This window comes from Gopherus flavomarginatus, chromosome 1 (genome assembly GCF_025201925.1).
Source record: "Gopherus flavomarginatus isolate rGopFla2 chromosome 1, rGopFla2.mat.asm, whole genome shotgun sequence".
Taxonomy (NCBI): domain Eukaryota; kingdom Metazoa; phylum Chordata; order Testudines; family Testudinidae; genus Gopherus; species Gopherus flavomarginatus.
In genome coordinates this window covers 373,256,847-373,273,399 of record NC_066617.1, presented here as the reverse complement: position 1 = coordinate 373,273,399, position 16,553 = coordinate 373,256,847, and the positions used below count along the sequence as shown (strand labels likewise).

At 43.9% G+C, this 16,553-nt stretch overlaps 1 pseudogene; it reads left to right on the top strand.

Moving 5' to 3' along the window:
- The first annotated feature begins 2,446 nt into the window (after positions 1-2,446).
- LOC127044347 (olfactory receptor 52K2-like) lies at positions 2,447-7,178 on the top strand (annotated as a pseudogene).
- Positions 7,179-16,553: the final 9,375 nt, after the last annotated feature.

Genomic DNA, 16,553 nt, shown 5'->3' with positions numbered 1-16,553 from the left:
TCCATATTTTATGGTACCTCGTGCATTAATAATTCCTACATATCATGATGTGGAAAACTTTGAAAGGCACCAGCAGGAAACACAAGTGTAGATACTGGTTATCCCTTATTATTTTTTGATACAATGAAACCCAGACTAGAGAGTCCATACTGTAAGGAGTTCCCCATTCACCCAGTTGCTCAAAATCTGACAGTTGGAAAAAAAAAGAAAGCTTTGCCAGGACATGTGCCGGGGGAAACATCCCAAGTAGAACACACCTTAAGGGAAAGAGCTGGGCATAATTGATAACAGCTCCATGGAAACACCTGCTCATTCACAGCATGGCCAAGCAAAGACAATGTTTGGTTGAATAAGAAATGGGATGGAGAATAACCTGCTCTGGATATGCACTGAGTTTGGCCACCCAGTCTCTATAATGGATATAGCACTCAGAGAGGGGGTTTCTGAAACAGGTTATGAGAATGGGGATGGTGCCAGATGCAGACAGACTGAAAAGCGTGTGACTGTTTAGTTTAGAGAAGAGACAAAGAATGGGGCTCATAATAAAGAGAACAAAATAAACAAATGAACTGATTACATTTACATGAAGAACTGGAGAGCAGTTCCCAACCGGTAATATGTATAGACATCTAGTGCTTCAAAATGGCTAATTCCCCAAAGTTGAGGCAAATTATCAGCAAAATGATTGGGAGGAAAAAGTAGTAGTTATTTAAGAAGAGTTTGTTTAATAATTCCAGAGACAAGAAAGTGGATCATTTTTGCTAAAAACCCAACTGTGTGGCCAGCTGAAGACAGCCATTAGATAGGAAAAAGTATATATAAGAAAGAGGGAAAAGGAGAAACATATGACAAGTAATACAAATCAGAAAATATGAAAACTGAAAAGGAAAGTTGAAGACGTCTGGGAAAAATATACGCTTCTCAGGCCTAAGGATCACAAAAAGGAGGTTAGTAAGTGTATTAAGAAGAAAAGAAATTCTAGAAAATTTTGGGCCGATTCGAAGAGGGAGAAAGGGAACTTGTTAATGCTGCAGGAAAAGGAGACGTGTTTGTGACGAGTTCAGTCAGAGAGGCCCCCTTGGGACTGTCACCTGACGTACTGGGACGACCTCTGAAGATTTTAGTGATTTCAAGTAATAACAGACAGAACAAAGTAATTTACCAAGCAAAATGAAACAAAACACTCAAGTCTAAGCCTAATACACTAGGAAAGTGAGTACAGATGAAATCTCACCCTCAGAGATGTTCCAATAAGCTTCTTTCACAGACTAGATTCCTTCCTAGTCTGGGTCCAAACCTTTTCAGACCAATGTTGTAGTTTATGGCCTGGGTCCAGCCATCATTCTCACCCCCCTAGGTACTGTCCTTTGTTCCAGTTTCTTCCAGGCATCTCTTTGAGGTGCAGAGGCCATCTCTTGAGCCAGCTGAAGACAAAATGGAGGGGATTCCAGGGCCTTTTATATTCTCTCTCTTGTGGGCGGAAACCATATTGTTCTTCTGTGCAAAGTCAGAGTAACAAAATGGAGTTTGTAGCCACCTGGGCAAGTCACAGGTCCATGATTGATTCAGCTTTTTGGAGGTCGATGTCATTGTTTACATGTTAGTCTGAACATTCCCCGGAAAGCTCAGATGTGGACTGGCATCTCCCAAAGTCCATTGTGAGTTAAGTACTGTCAATTACTTCAATAATAGCTTCATTACATGTTGGCCAAACCTTTCTTATGTGTTTCCTATAGCAAACACTTTAAATACAAGCACAGAGCCCACACTCATAGCTTCAGATATAAAATGATACATGCATACAGATCGGATGTATATATTCAGTAGATCATAACCTTTGCAAAGATATGTTACATTGCCTACCTAGCATAAAGCCTATTCCAGTTATGTCATATTTACACTCCTACGCATATTTCCATAAACATATAGAGTGCAACATCACACCCTCTTCCTGAGCTTACTAGCAGAGACTTGGACACTGTCCATGGTGGAGGAAGTGCATGTAAAATCCCTGTTTGTGTCTGGTCACACCCCCTTTCAGAGTTTTGGATGATAACGGCCAATGGCTCTGCAACCACATCAGCCAACTCCCTCAGCACTCTTAGATGCATTAGATCTGGACCGATGGATTGTGCATGTCCAGCTTTTCTAAATTGTCCTTAACTTGTTTGTTCACCATGGGAGATCTAGGCATTATCTTGAGTTTTCTTGCTAATTAACTATAATTTTTTCAGGATACATAAACACACAGAGAAGCCAATTCCTCTCTGACTCAGCACAGAGCCCAAGAGTTCTCAACTCCCTTTGGGAAGGTCCCTCAATTACTGTTTACTCCTGAAGCTGGATAAATAGCACAGAAGTGCAGACAGCCTGCTTACATTCAGATGCTGCTTCTCTCCTAGAAGTTGAGCGAATCCCTCTGGAATTGCAGAGAGCTGTATTATAAATGGTGCATGACCCTATGTCGGCTCTCAGCATAGGTTGTTGCTGCAGATGTTTGGATGAGATAGGTGTGGGACTCGGCTACCTGAGGGGGATTCCCAGGGAAGACACTTCCATCTCAGAATTCACAGGTATCCATCTCTTTCTGAGGCACTCACTTGCTCAACAAACTCAGGGCTCTGGCTGTTAACAGGGGGCTGTTACCTGTCTTTTGTCTGCAGGAAAACTTGGAGGTGCTAGGGCTCCTCATGGCGGCAATTATAAGAATTTGTCAGCATGGGCAAGACATCTTGTCTCCTCACTTCATTCAAGAAGTAATCGAATTGTAATGCCTGAAACTTTAAAAAAAAACCACAATTCATCTGTAAGCAGATGCCCAGTGTGGTAAATTTCTGGCCAATCCATTTGTGAATCCCATTCATATAAGCTCTTTGCCCCAATAATGCCTGTGGCAAGGAGTTCCACAGGCAAAATAGGTATTATGTAAATATTTTTCTTTTATTGGTGTTATACGTTCAGACTGTCAATGTAATTGAACGTTCCCTTTGCATGTGTTATGAGACAGTGTAAATGTAAATGCCACCTCTTTAGTAGCACCTTTTTAAGTAAAAGACCTTTATCATGTCCTCCCTTTAGTCTCCTTTTTCCAAACTAAACACACCCAGTTCCCTCAGCCTTTTTTTTTTTGTATGGTTTGTGTTCCATACCTTGGATCAGCTTTGTCTCTCACCACTGAATCTATTCCAGTTTTTCTACATCAGTTTCTATACACAGCTGCCCCAATCTAGGCACAAAACTCCAGCAGAGGCCTGACCAGCTCCGAGTAGAAAAATGCTATCACCTCCTATGACTCTCATGCTATGCCTCTGTTAATGAAAGCCACACTGCTACTTTAGCAACCTAACCCCAGGGTAGACAGCATGGGGTCAATGGAAAATTCTTCCACTGATCTAGTTACCAACTCTCAGGATTACCTGTGCTGCCTGAGAGAACCCCTGCTGTCTTTGTAAGTAGCATCTACACTGAAGCCCTACGGTAGCTGTAGCCTTTTAAGTGTGGACAAGCCCTCAAGCAGATCTTCCAGAAAAGCACTGAGTCTTTATCTGACATGTAGCGCTCGAGAAAACACCACTTCCCTTGGCAGTTTGTTCCAATGGTTAATCATCCTCACTGTTATTCTGTTTATTCCCTTTTTATTACTCTTGGTGCTAATCATTTGCCCTTGGAATTTGTCTGGCTTCAGGTTCCAGCCACTGGGTCTTGCTCTGCCTTTCTCCACTAGATTAAAGAATCCATTAAAACCCTCATTGCTCTTCTCATGAACGTCTCCCTTGATCCTCTTTTTGATAACATAAGTAGGTGTAGCTCTTTAAGTCTCTCACTGTCAGGCGTTTTCTCCAGCTTAGAATAATTTTTGCGGCTCTTTTTTTGCAGTCTCTCCCAACTTTTTAACATCGTTTTTGAAATGTCGACCCCAGAATTGGATGCAGTTGTTTTTCTCCAATACCATGTGCAGAGTTAAAATCCTCCCTCTGTTCCAAATCACCAGTCTTCTGTTTATGCATCTAAGGATCACGTCACTCTTTTCGCCAGAGCATCACACTGAGAGCTCATAATATGTTGGTTGGCCACAGTGACCCCTAAATCCTTTTCAGGCCCCTGTGTTCCATGATACTGTCCCATAGTCTGGGGGTTGGGCCTGCATTGACTGTTCTGAGATGATAACTTTTCTGTTGACTGTATAAAAACACTCTAAAACAATCGGTCTAGCCTGCCCTGGCTGCCTTATTGTAACTGCTCTGCCAATCTTTGGGTCGTCCGCAAATTATATCTGCAGTGATTGTCTATTTGCTTCCAGATCACTGATCAAAATACTCAATAGCATCGGGCATAGAATCGATCCCACAGAACCCCACTAGAAACAGCCCCATTTGGTGACAACGGCCCATTGGCAGCTGCAGTCTGAGATCTGCCAGTTTTTAATCCATCATAGGTGTGCTTCACTGACATTGTAGAGTGTTCATTTTTATCTGAATGTTTTCTCCTACTAAATTAAAAACCTCTGAGAAAACAAAATCTATTGCATCTGTGCAGTTTTCTTGACCAGTCAAATGTTCTCTCATTAAAGAATGAAACAGGGTTTATTTGACAAGATTGGTTTTCCATAAACCCTGCTGTTGACTGGCATTAATTATATTCCTAGATGTGTTTATTAACTAATCCCAGACCAGCTTTTCCATTGTTTCCTAACCCTGTCAAATCTTTTTTTTTTTAACTTTCCCCCTTTTATTTTTTTATCCTTTAGAGTTAACACAGAACTGTCCTGTATTTACCTTTTTCTAGTTCTTGGGCTCTGCTGCTGCCTGATTGTCTGCTTCTGCTACCAAATGAGTATGGTTGATTGGTCAGTTCATAACTCTGGTGTTCGTAACTCTAAGAATCTACCATACCTGCTCTTTAACGCCCTCACTGACTGCTAATAGACTGGAAACTGTTTCATCGACTCATGTGATATGAGCACCTCTTACTGCTTCTTTCCGAATGCAGAATAAAACCCTTTCTTGAATAATTCTGCCTTTTCTGCAACACATTTCTTTTTGCACTCTAGGAATTGGCCTAAAACTTTTATAGGATTTCTTTGGATTTTTTCCTGATTTTTTTGCATCCCTTATCAATTTTCATGACATCCCATATTATTGGTTGCTATCTATTTTCCTTTCATCCCATTAGTTATATATTCTTCCTCCACCTTCACCCACCCCCCATATTGCTGCTTTCAGTTTGCCACTGAACCGGGTTTCTAGCCAAAGTTGGGCACTTTTTGATTGTGGAAAAGAAGATTTTTAGCTCTCTAAAAAACTTATCTTAAAGAACTCCCAGTTTTTATTCTTATTTCCCTGTCTATATTTGTCCTCCCAATCAGTTTTGCTGATAATTTCCTACAGCTTTGGGGATTTAGCACTTTTGTAGCACGAAGTGTCTATAGATATTACTGGTTGGGAACTGGTCTTTGTTTCTCCATTGGAATGTGATCAGTTCCAATCGTCTAGTTTATTCTCCTCTATCATATGTCCCTTTCTTTGTCTCTTCTCTAAATTAAACAGTCCCAGGCTATGTCACCCTCCCTAATTCTCAATGCCTGTCTTGGAAACCCCCTTTCTATTTGCCAACATTGTCTTTGTTTTAGTCACTGCTATGAATGAACAAGAGTTTCCATGGAACTGCTATCAATGATGCACAGATGTTTATTTTTTCCTGCAGTGTGTACGAATTGGGATGTTTCCCATGTCACATGTCTTCAAAAAGGTTTGGAATTTTTCATACTCAGATTGTGAGCAACTGGGTGAATGTGGAAATCCCTACAGCATAGACCCTGTACCCTGGGTTTCAATGCATTAAAGAAGAATGATGGAATGCCACTGTCCACACCTGTGTTTCCAGCTGGTGCCCATTCAGTTTTCCCACACCATAATGTGTAGGAATTATTGAGGCATGGAGCACCATCATATTTGGAATTGGCATTAGTAGGGTCAGTTGTTCATAATTCATTTCTCTGAATTATGAAAATGTCATTTATCAGTGTGAAGAGTGACAAATCTGCTTCACCCATGAGAACACCTCCAGGAGGGCATACAGTGTCTCATATTAACATTGTCTCTCCATCCAGGAATATTTACTGCAACCACTACCCTAGAGCTTGGGCACATACTGGAAGTCAGGGGAACGTACGGTACATGTAGGAGACACCGTTCTGCCACACATTTGTACACCTTCTCCTCTACTCCATGTCAGATTTCAACAAAACTGATTCCATCAACCCCTCCACCTTCATCCTGCTGGGCATTCCTGGCCTGGAGACAGCCCATATCTGGATCTCCATCCCCTTCTGCACCATGTACATCATAGTTTTCTCGGGGAACTTCACCATCCTATTCATCGTGAAGATGGAACAAAGCCTCCATGGGCCCATGTACTATTTCCTCTGCATGCTGGCTGTCTCTGACCTGGTCCTGACTACATCCATCCTGCCCAAGACAATGAGCATCTTCTGGTTCAATTCCAGGGAGATCAATTTCAGTGTCTGCCTCACCCAGATGTACTTCATTCACTGCTTCTCAGCTATGGAGTCTGGGATCCTGGTAGCCATGGCTTTGGATCGCTATGTGGCCATCTGCCATCCCCTGAGACATTCTACCACCATCCTGACAAATCCCGTGGTGACCAAGATTGGCTTGGTCGTGGTGCTGCGTGCAAGCATGCTCGCACTGCCCACTCCCTTCCTGGCAAGACTGTGGCCATATTGCAGAACGAACATCATCCTCCACACGCACTGTGAGTACATTGCTATGGTGAAGCTGGCCTGCGGCAACATCCATGTCAGTAGTTACTACAGCCTCTTTGTCGTATTCTTTGTGACTTGTCTGGATGCGCTTTTTATCGCTGTGTCCTACACCCAGATCCTCAGGGCCATCTTCCGCCTCCCCACAAAGGACACCTGGCTCAAGACATTCAGGACCTGCAGCTCCCACTTCTGTGCCATCTTAGCCCTTTACATTTCATGTCTCTTCTCCTCCCTCACACACCGTTATGAGCACTATGTTGCCTTGCATTTCCACATTCTCATGACCGACGTGTACCTCCTGGTGCCCCCCATGCTAAATCCCATCATCTATGGGATGAGGACCAAACAGATCCAGGACAGACTGCTCCGGCTCTTTACTCATAAAGGGACCTAACGTTGGTGCTCTGGCTCTCAGAGCAATCTCTGTGCAGAGCTGGCTGGTGACACGGCCCTGGGCCCTCTTCTGTGAATCACTTTCCTGACCACACTGTGCTGTGTCAGCATGGCAAACTGCAGAATCGGCCTCTGTGCATTCATAGGGTGGCCACATTTCTAACTGTGGGTAACTGGACCTTTCAGGTCCCACCCACTGCCCCATTTCTTCCCCCGAAGACTCTGCCTGGGTCACCCGCTCTTCTCCCCTCTTCACTTATTGAGTTTTCTCCACCTTCCCATAACTTCCTGCAGGGACTTCATTTCAGATTTTGGTGTGGGGGGTTGTGGGTGGAAGCAAATTTAACTGTGATTCCAGTGGCTACTTATGCACTTGAAAACTTAATGTTTTGGCACATAGCTTGGCAGCTAGCTGAGAGGAGCAGTGTTTCTAATTCCAATATAAAAGAAAGAAAATTAAAGCAATAATAAATCTATTAAGCTCTTACATAAACATGTTTAACATCTTGTGGAAAGTCACTTAAGGAAACTGGTTAGTTTTCAAATTTTAATGGATATTCTTTGTTACTATGCAGAGAGAGAGAGAGAGAGATCCCATCAGGCCTCCTGGGTTCTCACTGAGCTCTAGGATGGGAATGGGTCCTGTAGGTTACACCGGGGGCAGGTACATATAGGATCTGTATAAGTATAGGCACAGACTTCACCTCTGGTGGGTGGGTTCTCAACCCTCCCCTCCTTCTCCCCATGCCCTGCCCCCACCTCTTCCTGCCCAGCTCTGCCCCATTCCACACCCTTCCCCAAATCCCTGTCCCTGCACACCTCTTCCTGCATCTGCTCTGCCCCCACCCCATTTCCCAAGTCCCTGCCTTGTTACCCGAGGTTCTTTCAACCCAAAGCTCTTGGTAACTTTTACTCTGTGCGAGGTGGTGTCAGGGAAATAAATCAGGGGAGACATGGCTGTCTGACCGATAGATGGCTGCACAAACAGCACAACATGAGAGTATTTTCATGTAAAGCTAAACTTTGCTAGTCTCAAGCACTTACACACGTTCGCAACAAGATTAGTAAAACACCCCCAACCCTTGATAATTACCAAAGCTGAGAGTGGCTCTCGAGTGACACAGCATCAGCCCATCTGCCAGTGGGGAACAGAAGATGCATTCAGAGGGAGAAATCAGTCCCGAAGAGTCCCCCAAATGAGTCCCTATCTCAAGCTTTTCCCCATTATTTATACATCAGTAATAAAATGACATGTCCCTTAAAGAAACCTTGTTAAATAAGCATTTCAATGATCAAGTATACATGGCAGGTGGTATTGCTGAATACTTCGCTACCTTTGAGAGGCTGTGTGATTCATAAGATTCCAGATGACCAGAAGATGCACACTTTAGTTTCAAAGTTAACCAGTAAAGCTCTGCATATACTCAATAAAAAGCTAATTGAGAATGTTTTAGATTATTGTATATAAAAAGAAATAATTTTGAATCAACTTCAGATTGCCTACGAAATATATTGAGTGAAATTTCAGAATCATTACAAGGGTGCTGGTACCAGTAATGTGGAATATGTATACAAAAATGAAAGCTTTGATGGGAAAGAGTGTTGTTAGTAGCTACTGGTGTGGTGCTCTGTTCTTGTTCGATGATGATAACAGTTGGCTGTGTGAGTGTTCCCTCTGTGTGCTGCCCTGGCTCTGTGCAGAGAGCTGACACAGCAGACCCCGAGAGAACCCCCAAAGATCACTGACTGTACTAAGGTACGAAGGAACCCGAGCCAGGTTTATTGTCAAATGAAACACAATAATAGTTTCCTATAGACTCTGCAGGACATACTACGAATATGTGCCCCCTGGCAATGGACACAGCTCAGTCAGTAGTAGGACTTTCCACTGCCCCCTAGGCTAGACAAAGACACGCACTCCAGGACCTAAATTTATACAGTTACAGGACAGATTACTCATCCCTCCTGCCGTATTGAGGTACAGCTCCTTGGCTCATTAGGGTGCTGTCTCCCCTCTGATCATGTTGTTCCAGACATACAGATCTATCCATCATGCTGTCCTGTCTTTAAGATGCACCTGCTTGTTCCACCTTATGTCGATGGAGTGTCCTTGTCTCAGGCTGTCCAGGTCCCATCTTGGCATAAGTTCCTCTTATTAGCCCTTATGTGTGAACACACCTGCTTCTAACAACCCTCTTCTCACCAGTTTCTGTGAGTGAGTCCTGCTTCTGGCTCATAGCCCAGCTTTTGTTTAGCAGTGCCTGGAAGTACTTTGGTTTAGGCTTCAGGCCTCAGACTAGGCCTTTGACACAAGAGTTTATATTTCAAGGCCTCATCTTACTACAAAGAGGATAAGGGGCAAAGGTGTTACAAGCTTTGAGGAAATGTTTGACCTTGTTTCTCAGGAGCATTTCTTAAAAATATGTAAAGAAGAAGTAAAACAATTTTTATGGGAAAAAGGTTGAAAACTGTGGATGAGATGGCTGCCCTAGCTGATGATGTTTGGTAGACACTGGTATCTATTTTAAACATACCACAGTTGGAGGGGTTTAAACTTGGTGGGAAGAAGGGCTCCTGTTTTACCCCTGGGAAGAAAGAGGTTGGCTGGGAAGCTGGGTACTCACATCCTCCAAACCATTCATCTAATCCTTGACCCAAATATCCTGTAAAAAGAGAAGATCCCAGAAGGTGCTGTCATTGCAATTCCACTGATCACCTGGGGAATAAATGACCAGCGCTGGGAGGAGGTAGGCTGCAGGGAGACCATGTGAATGCTGCTACCTTGAGCACAGAAGCTCCTCAGGTGTCCATCACTTATCATATTGGGTGTAAAAGCAGCATTATTGGCAATGAACACCTTGGATGGGAAGATGCAGGAGCAGAAATTTGTGTGTATAGTGCAAGAAGGTGAAACACAGTCAGGATAGATTTCAGTGGTTTTATTACTAGGAGATTACAAAATCCTTGTGCCTTTGGTTAAAGTGTACATAGAAACTGAGGATTCGAAGGAGTATTATTAGCAGGGGTACTAGACAATAATCCAGTTGATATGCTAATCGGCAATGATTTCTTCTGTGTAGCTTGGGCTGTTGATGGTAATGTCCCAGGAACTGCTGAGGGAATGGGAGGAAATTTTCTTGATTCCTCCTCAGCGATGAGAAACTGCATATTTCCAGGGGCTGGGGTGGTTGAGACTGGCTCGTGCCCTGCAGCTGAACATGGTGTTTCCTCAGAAATGGAGGGGCATATATTCCCTTTCAGTGAAAATGCTCTTTCAGCTGTTAGCTGCAAACCTGCCACAGATGAACCAGGGATAGATCCCACCGTACAGAGCATTGGGAGGTGTGTCCCAGAGCAGAGCAGAGCCAGTGGTGATGGAATCTTAGAAACCATTGTGGAGGTTTCATTAACTCTGCAGCTGGAGGCAACAGCAGCTCAGGAAGGGAGTGGGATGGAGCCCCAGCTGGTGAGACAACTGTCCAGGCTGTGAGTCCTTCATGGTTGGTCATGGCATAGACCCCACTTTAGAGAGCATGGGGTATGTGTCTCAGAGGGGGGCCCAGAGAAGGAAATTGGGTAAGGATTTGTGGGAGAATAGGAATGTCTCCACACTGATCACATGGGGGATGATGACCAGGAGAGAATGGCAGATTCAGCACCCAGGCACTCAGCCTGTGAGTCAGGCTTTGAGAGGGAACCGTGTAACTGATTTCTTGGATGGGAGTAGTCACACAACTGACCTCTAGAGGATAAAAAGAGGGATGATGGAGAGTACCCCAATCCAGGTCCCGATTTCTCAGGACTTTGATCCTGACGTATCTGTGAAAATGATCTCTGTCTCGGTAGGACAGGATGTAGAGAGTGACAAATAGTTGTTTGTGAAAATACTAAAAGGTTTTGGACAGTTTGGACTAGTAAACAAGAAGCCCTTTGGGGATACAGCTTCTCAGCTAACACCTGTAAACAGGCTCAAAGCTTGTTATGAAAGGGAAACCATAATAAACCTGGTCTGCTGTGTGCAAGGGGAAGCTGAGGCACAGCATCTCATGGCATTGATGACTATCTGTACTGAGGTATCACCAGCTGGAAAAACACGGTTAGCAGTGCTGCACAGATACAAGGAGAGATTATCTATAATGACCTAGAGAAGGCATTTGCTGACTTCTGAGATCACTAGGCTGATCTACGCAATGTTAAAAGAGACACAGAACTTTGAAACAACACCTGTGGGTAACACTACAATGTTTGCAACACTTGGGAGTTGTATGGTCAAAACCTAAAGAGGGCCTTGTACAAACTGCCTCTGCATTAGTCAGTGACCAACACTCCTGCAGTAAACTAAGGTAGGGGGAAGTATAACGTTCTGTGCTCCAGAGCAACACCCTGGCAGCTCCATATTTACCAAGGTGATATGAGTATGATGTGTTTTATATAAAATATGGCATGTAAAGTATCAATGGAAAAGTTATGATTTGCTGAATATGGTTATGCTATTTGTGCATGTATCATTTTTGTGTCTAACATTATGAATATTGCCTCTGTACCAGTATTTCAAATGCGTTTGCTCCTGGTTAACACCCACAAGGTAGTTAACATCCAGCCCAGCCAGCACATTGTGGATGAACCACTCAAAGTAATGGCCAATTAGGAAACACAATAAGCCTTAGAAGAAGCATATCCTACCTGACGGACTTTCCTGTGAATATTCTAGCCAGGATATGGCTAATGGACCCTACTATGATTCACTGAAGCTTGAAAGAGAATGTGACCAGCTGATATGATACTGGCCTCCATCCTGTTCCTGTACTTTTCCACGAACTGTGTGGGAAGGACTTTTGTTTGGAAAAAGGATGTTAACTCCACATGGCAAAAGCTATAAAAGAGAGAAGAGACATTTTAATGTGGCCTCATTCCCCCCACAACTCAACATCTGGAAACACGTTCAGAACAAGGTGTCATAAACAGATAGTTCAGGGTTAATGCCTCTTTTACCTGTAAAGGGTTAAGAAGTTCACCTAGACTAGCTGACACTTGACCAGAGGAACCAACGGGGGAACAAGATGTTTCAAAAGGAAAGAGGGAAGTTTCCTTTGTTTAGTCAGTTTCAGTTTTCAGCTGGAGTGAAAAAGATCAAGGAACCAGCCTCTTATCAGAGTAGTAAGCTTTAGAAAGGAATAAATAAGTTTATGTTTATTTCTTTGTAACCTGTCTTGTGCAATTAGAGGAAGAATCAAATTAGGTATTTGTGTATTTTCATTGGTGTAATTAAGTTTTTGCCCAGGGAAACATCCTCTGTGTTTGGAATCTGATGTCTGTGAGAGTAGCTAGTATGCTAATCTCTCCCAGAGGGTTTTCTTCTACCTTTCTTTTCTTTAATTAAAAGCCTTTTTTTAAAATAACCGGATTGATTTTTTCTTGTTTTTAGATCCAAGGGGGTTGGATCTGGATCCACCAGGAGTTGGTGGGAGAAAGGAAAGGGGATGGTTAATTTATTTAATTATTAATTATTTAATTAATTTCTCCTTGTTTTAAGATCCAAGGGTGAAGTCTCTCAAGGCTACCCAGGGAAAGGAGTGCTTGGGGGTGGTGGCAGCCAGACCAGATCTAAGCTGTTAATTGAGCTTAGAGCTTCTCATGCAGGTCTCCCACACCTATACCCTAAAGTTCAGAGTGGGGAAGGAACCTTCACACAAGGACTGAACTGTGGATGTGATTCCAGGCTGAACGGGCTTGTGTCCTGTATATAGAAGACTGGTGGGCTATTTGTACCATCAGGGTCACACACTGCTTGGCTCAAATCCTATCTAGTGTATAGAAGTTAGACTGTGATTTTGTTTATTTTTAGGTAACCAACTTTGATCTGTACATTATAACTTTTAATCACTTAAAATCTATCTTTCTGTAGTTAATAAATCTGTTTTATTATTGGCAATATATAAGCATGGCAACACACAACACTAAGAGCTTTTCAAGTCTTTGACGAGGAAAGACACAATCAATTGTTTGTTGCCAGGGAAAAGTATTATATTACTGCTATAGCTATCAAGATGCTCATCAATGAATTGCCTGCTCGATCTGCTCACAAGTATGCGTGTCGTGCTTTGGACTTTAGAGTCACTCCAGAATAGACAAGAAGAGATAGCATGAGAACATCATTGTTGAATCGAAAGACTAAACACAAACACCTAATACATTGTGTTGTTTTAAATGCAAAAGGGAATTATGCTCAGCAAAAGGGAATTATGCTCCCCAGGGGCTGGCATATTATCCGCTCCCCATTGAGAGAGGGGTGGACTGGATGAAAAAATTACATTGGTCAGGCGTTTTACCAGGGCAAGACAGTATAGCTTTGGGGTCCTAGGCTGGGGAGCTGAGTGGAACTGGCTGGAGTTTCTCTATTGTTAGTTCATGAGTGGCTATTGAAAGCATTCATGTAACTGCAGCTGGGTGCATCCCTGGCTGTGTCTGGCTGTGTAAGTGCAAGTTGTGGAGAAGATTGAAGCTTGTCAAAGCCTCACAGTATGAGAGGGGCCCAGATTGGAATGCCAGAAGGGTCTGCATTACCCGAGGTTGAGGTTGAACCCTTGAGAAATCCATCACTCCAACCCAAGGAATAGGCCCTACTAAACTATGAGTCTACTTTCCTTTTATCATGCACTCAGTTACCGATGGAGAAGCCACGGCAATGATAGGGAAGTCAGGACTCCTGGATTCTATCTGTCATTCTCTGAATGATCTTGGCCAAGTCACATCTCCCTGTGCCTCAGTTTATTTATCTGTACAATGGGGATATGTTCATAGAGACTTTCTTTGCTAGGTCTTTTGAAGATCCTTCAATGGAAGGTGCTACGCAGTATGACAATAGTTGCTGATGAGAATGACTGATCACTGATTTCCTAGTGACAGCCCCATGTGTCTGATGAATGTGTTTGTGTCTCCACACAGGCATCTTTCTCTAGATATCTCTGTCTACTATCTACCCATCCACCCTGGGCATTAACAGGGTATCAGACCCTATGGAGAGCTAGGCATTATCCCTAGTTTTCTTACTAATCAACTATAATTTTTAAATATCACAAATACACAGAACAGTCATTTCATTTCTGACTCAGCACAGGAAAATGGATGGATACTCCACTCATTTTGCCCTGGCCAGGAGAATTTGTTCTGTCTTATCTCAATTCTTAAAAACCCATATGCTTTGCACTGGAGAAATACCCCCAATTCGCCAGATAAGCAGGCAGAGAGTTCAGCTTTGGGAATCCAAGCGCCTTCCAGCCGGGGCAGTGCTGGAAAGTCTGACTCATCTTGGAACATTAGATTTCAATTTCACCTGGGAGGGACTGGGAGGAATTGAACTGAAAGGGGAAGAACAAACCAATGAAAATGCTAATCCAGTCTCTAGCCTGCCTACAGGGCAGTGTTCTACCACTGCAGCTCTGGGAGGAGGGCAAGACCTCTGTCCCCAGGACAGGCCCCTGGCTGCCACCTATCCACAGGAACATTCTGTTGGTGTTGCTTTTACTCAATCTGTTCCCCAAAAGTGACCCCAGTGACTGTGATGTGTTGGCATGTTTCTGAGTGGGAGCGGAAGTAGAGTCCTCGAGTTCACACCTCACAGGAGCCGGGAGCTCACATATTCCAGCTAGTTCTGAAAACCTCAGAATCACCTTGAGAGGACGGCGAAGGCTCCCTTTTTCAGCCTTTCCTCTGACCTCCCCCCCAACAAACAGTCTCTGCCAGAATGGGAATCCATTTCCCTCTTGGTGTGACAGAAAGACTGATTATGGCAGGAAAGTCAGGACTCCTGGGTTCTATCTGTCATCCTGCCCTCTCCCCGGTCTCAGTTTACCTATCTGTATGATGGGGATATGTTCATAGTGACTTTCCTTTACTAGGTGTTTTGACCATACTTCAATGAAAGGTTCTGCACAATATGGTCATAGTTACTGATGAGATTTACTGCTCTCTGATCCCTAAGCGACAGACCTGTGTGCCTGCAACAACTGCTTGTGCCTCCACTTGGGCATCTTTCTCCAGATCTCCCTGTCTGCTATCTATCCAGCCACAGAATCATAGAATATCAGGGTGAGAAGGGACCTCAGGAGGTTCTAGTCCAACCCCCTACTCAAAGCAGGACCAGTTCCAACTAAATCATCCCAGCCAGGGCTCTGTCAAGCCGGGCCTTAAAAACCTCTAAGGAAGGAGATTCCACGACCTCCCTAGGGAACTCATTCCAGTGCTTCACCACCCTCCTAGTGAAATAGTGTTTCCTAATATCCAACCTAGACCTCCGCCACTGCAACTTGAGACCATTGCTCTTTGTTCTGTCATCTGCCACCACTGAGAACAGTCTAGATTCATCCTCTTTGGAACCCCCTTTCAGGTAGTTGAAAGCAGCTATCAAATCCCCCCTCACTCTTATCTTCTGCAGACTAACAATCCCAGTTCCCTCAGCCTCTCCTCATGTCATGTGCCCCAGCCCCTTATCTTTTCTGTTGCCCTCCACTGGACTTTTTCCAATTTTTCCACATCCTTCTTGTAGTGTGGGACCCAAAACTGGACACAGTGCTCCAGATGAGGCCTCACCAGTGTCAAATAGAGGGGAATGATCACATCCCTCAATCTGCTGGCAATGCCCCTACTTATACACCCCAAAATGCCTTTAGCCTTCTTGGCAACAAGGGCACACTGTAGACCCATCCTGGGCATTTACAGAGTATCAGACCCTATGGAGACTTAGGTATTAACCTTAGTTTTCTTAGTAATCAAATATATATATTTTTAAATGTACACAAATACACAGAGCAGCCAATTCCTCTCTGACTCAGCAGAGAGGCCAAGAGTTCTCATCTCCCTTTGGGAAGGTCCATTAATTACTGTTTACTCCTAATACTGGATAAAAAATGCAGAAGCGCAGACATGGAAAGATACATTAGCTAAAGTGTCTCTAGTCTCCAGCCTGTTTACATCCAGATGCCACTTCTCTAGAGGCTGAGTGAACCACCCTGGGGTTTCACAGAGCTTTATTATAACTGGAGCACACACCTGTGTCGGCTCTCAGGGTGGGATGCTGCTGCATTTGCTGGGGTGAGAGAGGTGTGGGACACGGCTTCCTGAGGGGGATTCCAAGGGACGACACTTCCTTCTCAGGATTCACAGGTACCCATCTCCCGCTGAGGAGATCATCTGCTGGACAAAACCAATGCAACTTGGGTGTGGTGGGATAGAGAATAAGTCTGAGGTCCTTTCCTCTTTGCACAGCCATTAAATGTGCAAGGGCCTTTGCCACAGGTGATGTTTGCTTCAGTAGCATAGGCAAAAATGTCACTCTTTGCTGTGGCCCCCCGCCCGCCCTCATAGGCTAATGGCCACA